Source organism: Gracilinanus agilis, chromosome 4 (assembly GCF_016433145.1).
Source record: "Gracilinanus agilis isolate LMUSP501 chromosome 4, AgileGrace, whole genome shotgun sequence".
In the NCBI taxonomy this organism is placed as follows: domain Eukaryota; kingdom Metazoa; phylum Chordata; class Mammalia; order Didelphimorphia; family Didelphidae; genus Gracilinanus; species Gracilinanus agilis.
This window is the reverse complement of record NC_058133.1, coordinates 402362678-402379774: the sequence shown is the minus strand read 5'-3', so window position 1 is coordinate 402379774 and position 17097 is coordinate 402362678. Positions and strand designations below refer to the sequence as shown.

At 33.3% G+C, this 17097-nt stretch overlaps 1 non-coding gene across 1 annotated transcript; it reads right to left on the bottom strand.

Annotated features, from left to right (window-relative positions):
* Positions 1–15874: 15874 nt before the first annotated feature.
* Positions 15875–15981, bottom strand: LOC123248121. The gene has a single exon (XR_006506221.1). It is a non-coding gene; the product is annotated as a U6 spliceosomal RNA (small nuclear RNA).
* Positions 15982–17097: the final 1116 nt, after the last annotated feature.

The window sequence follows — 17097 nt, the reverse complement described above, 5'->3', positions numbered from 1 at the left end:
CAGTGCTTAAAGTTAGAAAGATTCATCTTCTTGAGCTCAAATATGACTTTGGAAACTTACTAGCTGTGTGACTCTGGGCAAGTCATTTAATCATGTTTGCCTCAGTTTCCTCATCTATACAATGAGCTAGAGAAGGAGATAGCAAACTATTCTAATATCTTTGCCAAGAAAATCTCAAATGGGATTTGAGTTGGACAAAGAGTTGGACACAACAGAAAACCAGCAATAAAAATTTTAAATAAACTGGTATTATTCCCAATTTAAGCTAACACAATAAATTTAGTTTCAGTATGTAGATATATTACTTTCCAGACATAGATATATATTAATTAATCTAGACATAGATCTATTAATGCTGAAATTTCTACTTCTTCCTCAATGCCAACTTTAATTACTGAGTTTCCAGCTCACTTTAATATAACCCAAGAAGGGATCATTTTTGTCATCTAATTCATACAATCCTAACCCTTCCACAGGGTCTAGTAGAGTTTCTCTTAAATTTTATTGACAAAAGGACTAGAACATAATAGTTATTTGAGACCAACTGTTTAAAATAATGGTATATTTTATCTTTTCAATTGTCATAGTTGCCTCAGCATGAAGTCCTATGAATATAGCTGACTGCTCCTATGCTGGTTTCTTTAAACTGCTTCGACAAAGCTTCTTTTCCAATCTCCTGGTGTTTCTTTAATTTCCACTTGCCTCAGCCTCAGCCTTAGCCTTCTAATCCATATCTCATATACATATAACATTTGGTGGCTTAAAATCAGAGCCAGGATCTCAGACAATCATCTTTCACTTAAAATATAATCATTACTCACCAAAATCTCCTTTGAATTCAAAGAATCTTTTTAGATTAAACCATAGTCTCAGAATATTTACCCAATTTCTCATTTTATAAGTTAACCCTCTTTAGTAATAAAACAAAATTGCATGCAAATGAGCTGAAGGCCATATTGTTTCATAGTTTTAAGTTCCCAACATGGTCTTTCAAACACTTTTATGTTCTTGAAACTATTTCTTTCTATTGTTTTTCCAGTTTTTAATAAACGAAATTCCTTTCCATGTTCATTTATAACCATTTTTTGTATCTTTATACTGTCAACCTGTTCACATATAAATGAGGCCTCATTCTATGCCTTTTACAGAATGAATTGATTATTTATATCTATGTTACATTTTAACTTACCCAAATAACTCAAATTTCACCAGCTAGGTGAATCTAGTAATTTTTGTTAAATTGAAATTCTTTTCATATCCCTTTTAGTCATCAGTATGTTTATCTATACAAGCAATACCATATCACTTCCTTTCATAGTTGGCTTAAATATTTTATTTTAAGAAGAGTACATTTTCTTCCCCAAGTTAGTATTAAATTGCTCTTTATGAAAGGGGCTCAGAAGGCCAAAACATTACACTGACATCAGACTTAAAATGGCCACTTTGCAACTTCTGACCATTGGTGTATTTTTCAAAATCCATCCTTTAATGACAATCCTTCAAATTCTTGAAGATAGCTATTATACTCTCCCTCATTTTTTTACCAATTAATTATATCCATTTTCTTTGATTGATCTTCATATGACATGGATTCAAGGTCCTTCATCATCCTAGTTGTCCTTCTCTGAACACTTTCCAGCTTACTAAGTTTCCTAAATGTGGCTGCCCAGAACAGAACCAAATACTCTAGATGATGTTTGATGAGGACAGAGTACAGCAGAACTACCATCTCCCTATTTCTGAAATGTGTATCTCTTGGTACAACTAAAAAATCATATTGCTAACTCATGTGGACTTGTAGTTCACTAAACATCATGGATATTTTTCAAAACAACTGCTATATAATTAGGTTCCTATCGTCTTATATTTGTGAAATAGATATTTTGAACACATATATTTCCCTTTACTGTGTTTCATCTCTTTTGACTATTGTCCCAAATACTCTCGATTATTTTTTCCCATTCTAAAATTTTCTGGATTTTCTCATGTGAATATGATTTCTTAATGTATAGTTTCTCTGTCTCTCTTTTCTATCTTTTTTCTTTTGAATAAGATTTATCTACCCAGAGTCATAATGCAGTAATGAGTTTTGTAGTATGAAATACCTATGACATCAGATATGCCTTTTTAAATGATAACTTCTGGTTCTGTTTTTTTGCCTGAACTTGGGAGTATCAGTATATAGAGACATTTGAAATTTTAGGTTTCATTTTTTTTCATAGTTTTTCACTATTGACCCTTTTCTTACATTTGAAATTAAAAAAAAATTCTAAGTATCTCAGTCGTGATTCTTATTCTTTCTTTGTAGCTACATTCTGTGTTAGCCAATGTAGGGATCTATCAATTTTTGTATCTGCCTATATGGTCAGTTTTCTCTCCCCTCCATCCTTTTTAGATTAAGCCTCTGTTTTATGCTAGGGATATTCATAACCACCTTTCATGGATTCAACCAATATATTTTAGGCCAAATGTATTTCCTACAAATGAGTTTGGGAAATTAAAGATTTAGAAGTTTGTTTAACATACACAAAACAATTCTTTTTTATATATTATTTTAAATGGAGGGAAAAAATAAAGTGCATTAGAAAATGTCCTGAACTAGGAGCTGGGAGGCTTAGCATCTCATTATGGTCCTGTCACAAGCAAGTGACTGGCCTCTGGATTCTCTGGACCTTGATTTATGCAACTATAGAAAGGAGTGGCAAGGTTAAATAAGGTATTTTTTTATATTTATTTCATTCTTTGAAACATTATATTATACATGCCATTTTATATCTTGATATATGAGAAAATCACAATTGCATATTATAGAAGAAAAAAGATACAGGAAAATATTTCAACAACCATTTAGTTCAAATCAGCACATATTTATTGTTTCTAATATGTATAAAGCAATGTCCTGGGAGATATTAGAAAAGCAAAATCTTCCCCTCAAAGAACTCACAGTCTAGTACAGGGATGCATGAAGGAATTACATAAGTAAAATGCAAAAAAGAATATGACAGTTGTCATAGAAGTATAAGCAAAACCTCTAGGTGTGGAGAAGATTAAAAAACACATTGAAGGGGCAGCTGGGTAGCTCAGTGGAGTGAGAGTCAGGCCTAGAGACAGGAGGTCCTAGGTTCAAATCTGGCCTCAGACACTTCCCAGCTGTGTGACCCTGGGCAAGTCACTTGACCCCCATTGCCCACCCTTACCAACCTTCCACCTATGAGACAATACACTGAAGTACAAGGGTTTAAAAAAAAAACAAAAAAAACAAACAAACAAAAAAAAACACATTGAGATTCAAGAAGGTTTTGTTCATATTGATCTTTGAAGGATAAGTAATATTTCAGTAGTTGGAGATGCATTGGGAAACATTAAAAGAGGAAAAAGTAGCTTGAATAAAGGCAAAGGGCTGAGAAAATATGGATCATTTTTGAGGTTATCCATTTCTGTTTCCTTAGAGTATAAGCTATGAAGAAATAAAAGCATACAGACATTTGATAGTAAAATTTGATTATTATCAAAATAGAACTGATTAACCAAATTCATCTTATTAATTGATTTTTAAACTCTGAAAATACTTTAAAAGTAAGAAGTGTATTTCAATAGTTCAGTAAATTACTTAGCATGAAAGGGAAAAATGGGTAAATATATGACTTGTATTAGCTATGTGACCTTTAGTATGTAATAATGTCTCTGGATCTCATCAATAAAGACTTTGTCCTAAAATATCTGGGGCAAGTACATAGCACAAAGGATAGAGCACGGGGCTTTGGATCAGGACAACTAATCTTCCTGAGTTCATATCTGGCCTCATATAATAACTAGCTGTGCAATCCTGGGCAAATCACGTCGCCCTGTTTGCCTCAGTTCCTCATCTGTAAAATGAACAGAAGAAGGAAATGGCAAACCACACTAATAATTTTGCCAAGAAAACCTCAAATGGGGTCACAAAGAGTCAGACACAATTGAAAATGACTCAAAACAAAACCAAATATCTAAAATATGTAAGAGTAATGGACAGAAAGGACACAGAAGTAGATTTAGGGTTGAAAATTTTACTAAAAATAAAGCTATCCCAAAATGTAGTGGGTGCTATTGTGAGAGTAAGTTGCTCATCACTGAAATACTTCAAGGAGAGGCTGATTGGCTTCTAGCTGGTTATATTATTGTAGTTTTTTCAAAGATGAATTGGTCTATGACCTCTGAGGTCCCTTTCAAATATAGGATTTTGCACTCTATAGTGACTTTTCTGGCTCTATCATTTTACCCTGTAGACCAGGTATAATGTCTATTTCCTAGAATTTAACATACAGTTGAATAGACAAACAATAGAGCTATCTAAACCTTCAGTGCAGATGGGCACTGAATTTTGCTTAGAATTTAAAAGGAAGAGGAGAGTGGGATCAATTTTATTTGGAAAACTGAAAAGCACTTTTACTGATCCCCAAATATCCCATTTAAAAAGTCTTATCTTTTCAAGACAGATATTTTATCAGTGTTACTATACTGCATTAAGAAAAGGAACAATATTGTCTTTAAAGAACTAAGGACAGGCAGCACAGAGTACAATGAAGAAGACTATGGTAGGTGTGAGCAAGTAACCGGTGAGCAAGTACATGTAACCAGTGAGCAATCATAAGAATAGGAGAAAAGGATTAGGTGTAAAAGATATCATCAAAGATTTAAGAGAAGATGGTATATGGTATAAACAAATAATCACAAGTAGATGGCCACTATTCTTCAATTGGAGCCTTCTGACTTCAGAAGAAAGTAAAGAAGGCTTCCAGAATGTTAGTAGGGTTTTGGGGGGTACATGAGAAAGAGTCACATTGTATAAACAAGTTGCAGTTTGAATTCTTGGAGGGAAGTCCCAAATCAATGAAGTCAGAAATACATTTGAGAATTTGAACCATGTATAATTGATCTGAAGTGCCTTTATTTCCTTATTTGCTTCAAGCTACCACAATTTAATAATTTTTCTTCTCTATAATTGTCACTTTTGGCTAGATACATAAAATAAACCATCCTTTGGCAACCCAAAGTTAAATCTTTATCTAAGGATATTTTTAAACTATTTAAACATGTGCTATTTTCCTATTGTTTTCCTTCACCAAATTTTTTTTGAAGAAGATGCAGATATTTGGGTCAAAAGATAAAGAAAATGGAGAAAAAGAGGAAAACGAACAAAGATCCTGTTTTTCCCCTTGGAATTATCTATTTTTCCTTAATGCTTTTATTGCTTTTTCTCCACCAAATAAATATTCAGTTTTCTTTAGGCCAACCCTCTTTAAGAAAAAAATGAATGTCTGATATCTTAAGCAGGAGGCAAAAAGAGAAGTAGATTGAAAGTTCTAGACTTAAATTGAGAGTTTAAGGATTTAAGGAATTCCCTTGTTTCAGGCATACTATTCACACTTGTAATCATTCTTTGAAAGGCAATCGTACATTTATTTTAGTTTAAAAGATAGTTTAAAAGATATTTTAGTTTAAAAAATAATTTAAAAGATAGACATACAGAAGTATGAAGTGTTTTCTTTTTCTTTTTTTTTAGAGAAAGAAAGCAGGAGAAAGAGCAAGGGGTATTTCCAAGTAAATGACTTTGAATGAAAAATCAAACTGTAAATAGAATTTTGTGATTCATAGAGAAGAGAAAGAGACTAGGAATCTGACATTTATGGAGAAAACTTTTAAGGTTTGCCTAGTATTTTACATATATTATCTCATTTGGGAAGAAAAGAATAAAAGGAAAGGAAAGCAGCTTTTTTTTTGTTTATTTCAAGTAATTGATAGCGGTAGGAATAGGGGATATTGAAATATATTTCTACTTCCCATCCCCCTAATATGCCCAAATGTCTATATTGGAACACTGAGTTAATTAAAATCCTGGGAGAGATGCAGCAGTCCCTTCACCCTAGTTGATCAATACAATTTTGTGCTCACAATAATATTGTCAGCAGGCAGTTAAATTAATCTGTTGCTACTCTGAACACCTGCCTGTTTTCTTTTGTCTTGGCTTGGATGTGAACCCTAACCCCAACCCACTCCCAGTTCACTCATTCTCCATTACCAGGTCCAATTATTTTATATTAATGCCCACTTGTATCTCACTATCTGCTGGGCAATATCATATGATCCTGTGCTTACCTGCCTTCTGGATTCCAAGCTTTACTTGTTGACCCTAATTGCCTTTCTTTCACTAATTTTCAATGACTATAAGAGTAAACACATTACTTTACTTGATCCTTACAAAATTCCTTTGACATAGGTAGGACATATAGGTTAGACTCTTTGCTAAGTGTTTATGAACTGCAATCTATTTCCCATCACAACTCTTCCCAGATGAGGGTACCAACATCATCACTCATCCAGTCTGATGGTCTCTGCTGCCTTTTGTTCAAATAGGTCATTGCTATTCTTTATGGGGTTCTTCCAGCCAGGCCTGAAGTGTCCCTGGGAAAACAAGGTGCAAATTAACTCTGAGTCCTGGTACCCTGCCTTTAAGCATGATGTTTATAATGTTCTCTATCACTATGAAGAGATGCCAGCAGGTAGGACTGGGATAAAGATGGGGATTACTGCTTTAAAAATAAATTAACAGAAATATCAACATCTATACTAATTAAGAAAGATAATGATATTTTTAGAAAGAGGTTTAAAAAGATTTTTAAACAGGGTTTATATAGGAAGATGGACATTATTGAAACTGAACCTGAGACGACCCCAACCACGTTCTCTCTTTGTCATAAGCATTCAAGCATATGCTACTAAATTTGCCTTTCAAGTTTAAAGTTTCAAATTTAAGGCAAAGTTCAGAGAATGTGAATGACACATCATCACACTAATATGGTTTAGAATTATTTATTGATACAGCCAAGAGCAGTATACAAAAAGGTAAGGACAAAGCCCTCAGGGATAGAGTCCCATGGTTTGTCTCTTGACCCCATGGCCTCACAGAACAACATTTTAAGAGCTGGTGAGAACAAGTAGTGAGATGTGTTCTTTGTTTGAAGGTCCAAAGGCCCTGGGGGGCATAGTTTATATAGGGTTTTCCGGCAAAAATAGAAGTTTCCCCATTACTAGGGGGATTAAGGAGCTTGGACCTATAACAAAAGGAAGAATTCTAAAAATTAACCAAAAAAACCTACTCACTAAAGGAATGTGGAATTATAATTATGCCTCATTTGTAAGGTTCTAGAGAGTTTCTAAATAGAAATGAGTATAGTTTAAACCTCAAGTATCCCAGAATTGTGTAATGGAAGACTGTCCAAGAAAAGTAGACCACAGTCTACTATAACTATTTAAAAGGTTATGTGAATAATGTAATATACTATAAGGTGAAACTGAGGATCACAGTTGTTGATTTTCATTTTCAAAGAGAACCAATGACATCATGGGATGATGTCTTAACTTGAACTGGATTTAAGTGAGGCAGAGTTGCACAAAGTTATCAGCCTCACTCTCTCTTCCAGAATTATTGAAGTCCATTTGAAGACAAAAGTCAGAATGATGGTTATGGCCCAGAATGCAGAGGATGACATTGGCATCTTCAATATATCTGACCAAGCTCTAAACTCTCCACAGCACCTGTGTTCAGTTGCCTTTATGGCTTTTAGAACAAATTGTTCGCACTGGCTCATTCTATCAAGGGGCATCTTCACATGCTTGCAGTAGACAACCTTCTAAGTTACCAAGGGTTTGAGACTGCTTGGTTATCCTTAAACTGGTTTAGCCCATCTGCCAATACAGCTTTACCAGGTTGTAGCCACTAGGTATGCTACAGACGCTAGCTATCTATATAGATACAGCCCAACATCCATAGGATGAATCAAGACTAGGCTGAAAATACAAGCTATATTAGTTCTTTGAGGGGTGAAAAAGTATGGTTCAAGTTTAAGATGTTTCCAATCTAGAAGAGGGATTACAGGACATGTATATCAACTTTTTCCTTTTAAAGATCAACATAGAGAGTTTAAATGACTTCCTCGAGTTCATAAAGGAATCAAGTGTTAAGAGTTAAGGTTCAAATCTAGTACCTTTTAGCTAAAATCTAGCATTCTTTCTAATACATAGAACTGCGTGTTTCAAAGACTCTCTTAAGATGCTACTTTGTGTCACTTATAGAATGTGGCCCATTATCTTTGGAATCTAGATGAAAACTCTTCTTATCCTATTTGTCAATATTCATTCATTCCATATTTAATAACTGCCTCATATGAACTACCAATATTAAAAACTTCTCATCTTTATGCCTACTTCTTCTTTATAAAATCTCTATGAGAAGGTTTTACATAAAGTTCTATACATTTACGAGAAGGACCTATACATTTCCTCTGATAAAACCATGAAAAGGGAATAGGCAAACATTCACTGATGATTTTCTACATCAGACTTTATAGTCACACAATAGACTAAAAACTGCAGAGAATACTCAGGTTCTCCCTTTTTTCTTTTGTTCATTTATTACCAAAACAAAAACCAAATAAAAACTCACAAAATAAAAACATTTGACTTAATAGAAAAAAATAAAATAGGCTTGCCTCCAAAATAATGTTGCTTATATATTGAGTTTTCCATGATTCCTTGATAAATACAACTACAAAAACCTTTGCTCAATGACCCTTTGACTATTAACATCAAGCAAGGCATATAAATGGGAGTTTGTTTACTTCCTGTACTTAAATTCCATGTTTGCATCAAGTTCTATGGTACTACAAATCCTATTCTATAGGATTCATGATTATTTAAAAATAAATCAGATTCCCTTGTCTGTTCCACAAAGAAGATAGGATTTCCAGAAGTAAGAATAAAATAAAAGAGAGTATCTAAGAGACAAACAAAGAAATTGGCCTGGGACTTAAGAGAAAAGAGAAAACTGAATGATTAAACAATATGACTTAATAACCAGGAGAAGTAAAATCTTTTATACCACATATAGTATATGTGTTGAACCTATCTCCACAATGAACTAATTATGTAATACAGTATTCTATCTACAGATAGATTAATTTATATAATATATATTCTATTATTATACATATCTATAGGCAGATATAGATATATTACAAGTTTATTCTAGAGTTAGGTACAAGGTATATGTAATGTTTTTTACATAGATAGATAGATATATGAATATTACAGTTACTCCCATTTATACTTTATTCTCCTTCTGGGTTGTAGCTCCATGAGTTTTAGGACTACATATTTTACAAACACCCACATTGATTTGTATTATAAATGAGAATTTCTTTATCTATTCCTTATATCAATGAAATCATAGACAAGTCCCTATCCTAAACTTCTGTGACATTTCTAGTCATGCTGTGTGTGTATATATATATATATATATATATATATATATACATATATATATATCTGTGTTTATGTGTATAGGGACCAGCACAAATCTTTGCATATTATAGGCACTCAATTGCTGTTTTTTAAATAAATGAATGAATGAAAAATATTGGGGCCATTTTCATTTTCAGTTCAATTTTTAGTTGATTTTGTCATTATCAGCATATGTTTAATGAGTAATTACAAGGAATTGGGAACTGTTGGAGGCACTTTGAGAGATTGAAAGAAACATAAAATACAGGCATTTTTCATAAGAATTTTATAAACCAGTTGAGGAAAGATAGAACAAATACATAAAAAGACACTAGGCTTGTGCTAATTAGTGTGGCTGCAATTAAAATGCTTAGACATGATTTCATTTGTGCTTTATAATGCCTTTGGGAAATTGATAATTTGAAATTTTCACCCAATTGGTGGTCTGGCAATTAATTTCAAACAAGAAGTTAACTAAAAAATTAGAATGTATGTTATATGTAGATGCTTGTTTCTGTTGTTAGAAAATAGCATTTAGCTTCAAGCTGTCACTGCATGATTTTAATGTCCCTTTTTTACTTTCTTTGAATAATAATTACAGATTATATTTGTGGGCAAGAGTGGTTGAAAATTATTTAATTGTTAATATTTATATAATTTCAACATTGCAAAATTCATGTTTAAGGATTGCTACCAGGGCGTGCAATTATAGATACTGTCATTTTAACATTTTACCAACAGTAGTGTCCATTTATTAATATTGTAGATAGAATTTTACTGATTAGAGTTCTCTCCTTGTGTAGATCAGGGGAAAAGCTAAAGTTCAGCAGAATAAAGGAAATAGGGAGCTTCCATATTATCTCTAATATTGTAAGAATTTAAAATTGAAGTTTTTATGCGAATATGAGAATTCTATATTAATATTGTGGTCACTGTTTTAAAGATATTATAACGTAAGTCAAAATGACTATTAGTACCTTTATCTACTAAGAGGTGGAAAGAGTGAAAATGGGAAAATGTAAGAAGGTAGAGAAATATCACCCTAAGTGTTGCTCTGGTATGGGGCTCAGCTCCTGCAGGACTTGATAGTTTTTAGCCAGAAGACCAGGTGGTGTCTTCAGCAAGGGTTCCACCAATGCAGTCTCCTCCAGGAAAAGAAAGGCCCTCTGGAACCAATCTCTCCAGAAGCCAGGAAAGGAAGGCCAGCTACCAAATCAGTATCCAGGGAGAAGTCCAAAAAAACAAAGTCACAATGTGAAATCCTCCTCCAAAGAAGCAGTCCAAAAGAGAAGATCCCAAGGTGAAGTCTCAGGAGCAATCCCAAGTTGAAGCCAAGTCAAAGGTCCTTGGACAGGACATTCAGGACTTTTTATAATCCTTTTTTCATGTCACTTCCTGTCCCTTCCTCCACTTTACAGGAACCAATTGCAGTCTTTCAATTTGCCTACTACTGCCCAAGGAGTGGTCAGTGGCCTCTGGAGTTGTCACCCACTTTAGCAAGCGACTTGGGAACTCTCTTACTTATGTTAAGTAGAGGTACTCAAGTTTTTGATTGGTTAATTTAAAATTTGCTGATCGATAGACAAAGAAAGTTTGACTCACTCTTCACAATATCCAGCCTACATTTCCAAAGACATTATATGAGTATTTACTTCTCTAGTGATCCTTCAGAAAATATTTATGCATGGCACTATTCAGTTCACCATTAATTCCAGCAGAAAATGTCCATAGTGTTTCTGAGTTCGTTCATTATAAGGAGAGAGTAAAAAGTATTCCATTTAAAAAATTTCTTTATATCAATTGTTACCATGTTAAAACAAGATATCTTAGTGTCACATTTAAGTCTCTGGGTATAAGAAGACTTGGGTAAGTCATTTAACTTGGGCTTTAAGAAGGAGGAAAAAGAAAAATGTAAGATTGTGTCTACAATCTCTGAAGTACTGAGAAATAGATGTTTGAGATCCCTTTTGTTCATATTTTGTCATTTAACATGCTATTCAGCATGATATTGTTAATAGAGAGCCAATCTCCATCATTCCTGCCAGCAAGCAATAACCTAAGTTCAAATCCTACCTCTGACACATAATGGCTTCATGACACCCAGACAAATTACTTTATATCTTGCTGCCCAAAATATCTCTAAAATTTTAAATTATGAAGAAGTTGCTAACTTGTATCAGAAGAGAACATTTCCTGATCTGGGAGTTCCCCATCTCAATGAAATCATAGATAAGTCCCTAACCCAGTCTTCTGTGAAATATTTCTAGTCATACTATATGTACTCCACTTATGCCTTCATCTCCTGTCTAACCTGAGAATAAGACTGTATCTTGAGAGACCTGCTTTGGCTTTACTTTGCTTGGTTCTAGGCCTTTGCTACTCTTCAAGAACATTTCCACCCCTCCCCAACTTCCAAGGTGCCCTTTATGAATTGCTTGCTCCCTTAGAAGATGAGCTCCTGAGGGCAAGAACTGTCTTGATTGCTTCTATTAGTATTGTCGACTTCAATGCAGTGTCCAATGTAGAGAATGTGCTTAATAAATATTCTATTTTCTAGCTATCTCTTAGCCATCTAGCTGTCTATTATCTATTTATCTATCTACTAATAACTTACTATGTCTGTCTATTTATTATTAACTGAAGCAATTTTCTCTGATGGTTTTATAAATTGTCCAAAGTCTCTTCTATATATTGCTTCTTTTTTAAAGGTTCAGACTTTTAAAAAAGTCTTCTGAATATTTTCAAACAATTAAGTAGAATGACATTTTAAACAAATACAAGGTGATATTTTTATATCTAAAGAAAACACTGCATGAAGAGGTTTCATGTAGAAATTTAGAGCAGAAAGAGACCCTATTGATCACATAATCCAACTCCTTAAATTGAGAGATGAGGAAATTGGGGGCCAGAGAGACAGAGACTTGTTAAAATTTCTCAGTGAATGAATGAAAGGCAGATTTGAAACTTGAACCTGGATCTCTTAATTTTTTTAAAACCCTTACCTTCCTTTTGGAATCAATATTGTGTACTTGTTCCAAGGCAGAAGAACAGAAAGGGATAGGCAATGGGGATTAAGTGACTTCCCCCAGGACACAAAACTAAGAAGTGTTTGAGGACAAATTTGGACTTAAGACCTCTTGTCTCTAGCTTTGATTCTCAATCCACTGAACCACCTAGCTACTCTCACTCTTCATTCTTAATTCCATATTATTTTTCTCATTCTCTATTTACTCTTGAAATGCATAAAAGAAAAATGTCTGATGGATTTATTGTTTCTTCCCCTCCCCATTCATGTGCATTATACTTTAAGAAAACAATATAAATGAAAATGTAAATTTACAAAATACGAAGATTTCTTGTGTTCTAGAACCCAATTGCTTTTGCTGGCTCTATGGGAGTCTCCACTTCATACGAACTAACCTTGACTTGTTTCTGACTTTGTATCCCTGGGCAATATCCTCTTGAATGACCTCAGCATTTTGACCTATAGTCAGTCTAATCCAACATGAATTTTGAAGCATTCAGCTGCTAAGGGCTGTAAATCTTGACAGATGTCATCGTCCCAGTCATGCAGGATTAAAAATCTTTCAATAATTGTTAGCTTCTACCACTTCCTTCCCAAATTCAGATGTCAAATTATGTCTATTTTGCTTCTTCAATGATTTTTACTAGTCTCCTTTCCATTCCACTGCCCTCATTCTTTTTCAAGTATCCATTGTTTTACGCCTGAATTGTGATGTCTTTAATTAGTCTTACCAATTCTAATATCCCTCTTTCTCCATTTTCAAGTAGAGATTAGTTATAAAATTAATCTTCCTAATGAAAACCTCTGTTCTACTCCAAATATTTCTTACGGAAACTTTCATCCAATTACAAAATCTTTGGGCTTCCACAATTTGGGTTGAATTTTTAGGTCTTCTTTCTACCTAGGATATCTACTGGAAACATCACAATATGGGTGGACTTTGCATCACTGATACAAACACCTAGGTAATAAAACATTAATTCTTTAAGACAAGTTTTATTTAACCTAAGTCCTTGCAAAGAATTCATAACTAATCATAAGTATGAATTAATACCTATAATTAGGTCATAGGGTCATATATAGCTAAGACAACATCTCTTCTCTCTTTGGTGGGTCCCAGCTTTCCTGAGAATATAAAGAGTTTTCAATACTTATAATACTACTCAAAATGCCTTTTATCTTTGGGCTGTCATTTGTCATCCTCTGCTTTAATGTTTGCAGTGAAATTTTACATACATATATATTTATATTATATTTGTATATTGTATACAAATATAAATACACAAATATATCAACTATTTAGATCTTCAAAACAATATTTGAAAGTGCCATTATTATCCACATTTTATAGATGAAGCAACAGATTGAATAGTGGAAATAGAAGAATCCACCTGAAAGAAATTGCAAAAAGAAAACTCCCAGGAATTTGGTAGTCAAAATCCAGAGATTCCAGGTCAAGTAAAAAATATTGCAAGTAGCTAAAAAGAAAGGATTAAATGATCAAGAACCATGGATAGGTTCATGCACCATTTAGGATCTATAACTCTAAAGGAGCAAATAATTTTGGAATATGATATACCAGAAGGCAAAGAATATGAGCTAATATCACAGAATAACTTACCCAGAAAAACTGAGTATAATGCCCCAGTAGGAAAAAAGGGATATTAAATAAAATAGAAGATTTCCAAGCATTCCTTATAAAAAGACCAGAACTATGGGAAAACTTCAAAGTTCAAACACAAGAGTGAAAAGAATTTTGAAAGGCAAATATAAACGAAGAGAAAGGAATAAACAGAGATAAACTGTCTATATTCAAATTTGGAATGATAAAACATAAATCTCCACAGATCAATATCATCATTAGGGTTCATAGATGCAGTCTATGTCTTGATCTTAAAAAAAAGGATAGAAAGGGAAGAGAGAGGACCTTACTAAAGGGAGGAAGAGAAAGGAAAATTAGGGGAAATTAAAAAATCAGAGCATACAAGTAGACATGTACACAAAAAGGAGAAGGGGTTGGGGGAGTGGCTGACATTTGAATCTCCTTCTCATCTGAACTGGACAAAAGAAGGAAGAATACATATACATACAACCAGATGTTTTACACCTATAAAAATACATTTTACTTAACTGGACAATAGATGGAAAGGAAAGAATCCAGAAGAGGAAAAGAGGAAATGCAAAACTAAGAGAGTGATTAGTCTTCAGCAAAAACAAACAAATAAACAAAACCCATCACAAATATGCAAACAAGCAGACCTAAATGTTTGTAGCTCCTTTAAAAAATTATTTGATTCATTTATTGATCCAATCAAGATGTCTGGAAAAGTTGGAGTGGTGGTAGACTCTTCTACACTCTTATACATATAATATCCACTTAATAAATGCATAATTGGTGTTTTGGTGGTGTTAAAATGCAACCCTGTAGATCAGGTTTTTTGTAAGTATGGGTATATATAACATTCATATAATATTTTACAAATTGGATATTTATAAATCAATAAGTGATCTTCAGGTGCTACATGTGTGCATGTCTTGTTTCTTCATTAAGTTTGAAAGTACTATAAATGCAAAATTTATCTTCTACTCATAAATGGTCACAGAGTAGGTAAAAGTTTAAGAAATTTGAATACAAGCCTTTATTTTCTATAATTAAGGACCCAACTTTAACCGTAGCTATGATTCTTCTTAATAGATTTTCTTAGGTAAATATTGTAAATCTTTTAATGTTGACTAATGCAAATTAATTTGCAAAATAATGCAAAAATTTTAGTTATTAGAAAATAATACATGCTTTATAATCAAAGGCATTATTATGTATTATACAACAGTGAAGTAAGTTTATGCAAAATTTTTTAATCAAATAGATTCAACCCTGATCCTTGTGAATTTACAATTCATGACTAGACTATCATAGCCAGCATATTAGAAACAACCCTTAATTATTGCTTGCAAAATGAACAGTTCTCCTGCAAAGAAACGACAACAAAGTCCCCATTGAAAAATAATGAAGAGATTGCTTGGGCAGCAGTTAAAACTAATGCTGAAGGTACTCATTTATTTCTACTAATGTTCATCATCTAACAGCTATTGTGCAGAAAGTGTTGGTGTTAAGGTGAAGAGAAGTTAAATGCCTGTGGTCAAACAACTAGTTTATGTCAGATTTGCAAATAGAATTGCTGAATTATAGTCTTCTGATTCCAGACCAATACACATCCCAATGTAATGCACTCCTGGAACACCTTTACTCCTCATTTCCAATTTTTTCATCCATCATACCTGGCTATATTTTCTTTGACTTTCCTCAATAAGTAATATTAGCATATCAAAAGTATATGTTAAAGAGAGTAAAAAAAATAAACTTTTGAATATAAAAATAAATAGAAAGAGAAATCAAGAAGTAGAGTAAAAGTAAATGTAAGTACATAGTAGAAATCAGTGACATTGGCTGATTTCAAATGTGCTACATTCTTTAAATTAGACTACATCATTATCATGTTCCAAAGAAACTTCGGCACCAGGAAATTCATAAAAAATATGAACTACTTCATAGATTTGCATGGCATCCTTATGCAAGGATCATTCTAATCTTCTCTGTATTATCCTAATTTTAGAATATGTGCTGCCAACGTGAGCTCTGTAGCTCTTTTTCTTTTTTGAGGTGGCAAGATTCTGAGCAGAAATCCATAAATTGGAGAAGGAATGAACAAGTTATCATATATAAATGAATTGGAATACCATTGTAATGCAGAACTCAGCAACCCAGATTACAGAGAACAAATGATGAAATATGATATACCTCCTGCTAGAGAGGTGAAGGATTCAGAATGCAGAATGAGAGAATTTAAAAAAAAACATAGCCAATGTGGAAATTTATGATTGACTATACATGTTTGTATTAAATCTTCTTTTTCTTGTGTTCTCAATGGCAGTGCAGTGGGGTATGAGATGAAAAGTTCTTGACTGACTAAAACAATATATGTAGGTATTTTCACACATCACATATACAAATATGTATGTATGTATGTATATAATCAAGAGGATTAGAAAACCAAGTGGTAGTGAGAATTGAATGAAACACGTGGACTGTTTTGAGACTCAATTCTTGAGCTAGTTCAATTCTCGTTCTTTTTAATTATGGGTCAAGTCCAATTTCTCTTGTGAGACAACTTTATTCAATGATGGGAATTGTGAGGAAACCTGCTGCATTGTTTGAACCCAGCCCCGTGTGCCTAGGACACTGGACCACCTCTACCTGCTGTTTAGAGACCCTTACCTATACACCTAGGGTTATGCTGACCAGAAACCTGTCAAATCCAAAGAATGATGCAAGGGATTTTCTCACAGTTATACATCTCAAGAAACCAATTATGTCTTATCTGAAAACTGGCCCCATACTGGTTAATCAGTTATTGTTTTCATGTTCCTTTGATTGTTTACAGATACTTGGGAGGAATAACATAAATTTTTTTTTCTGATTTCAAAGAATTGTACCTATTCACTCTTTCCCTCCCAACTTGGAAAGCCCCTAATCTTTCTTCCAATTAGAAATCAGATTACCTAATGCCATATCCTGGTTAATTGTTTCCTCTTAATTTATTGGTCTTATTTGATTGTTTTTATTGCATAAAAATATGCCCCTCTTTGTATTCAAGTCCAGGGTCAAACCTGAGGAAGATTACTGGTTCTGATTTGTTGGGCAACTGGAATGCATTGCTTAATAAATCAATATGCTCAGAAATGTGAACCTTTGT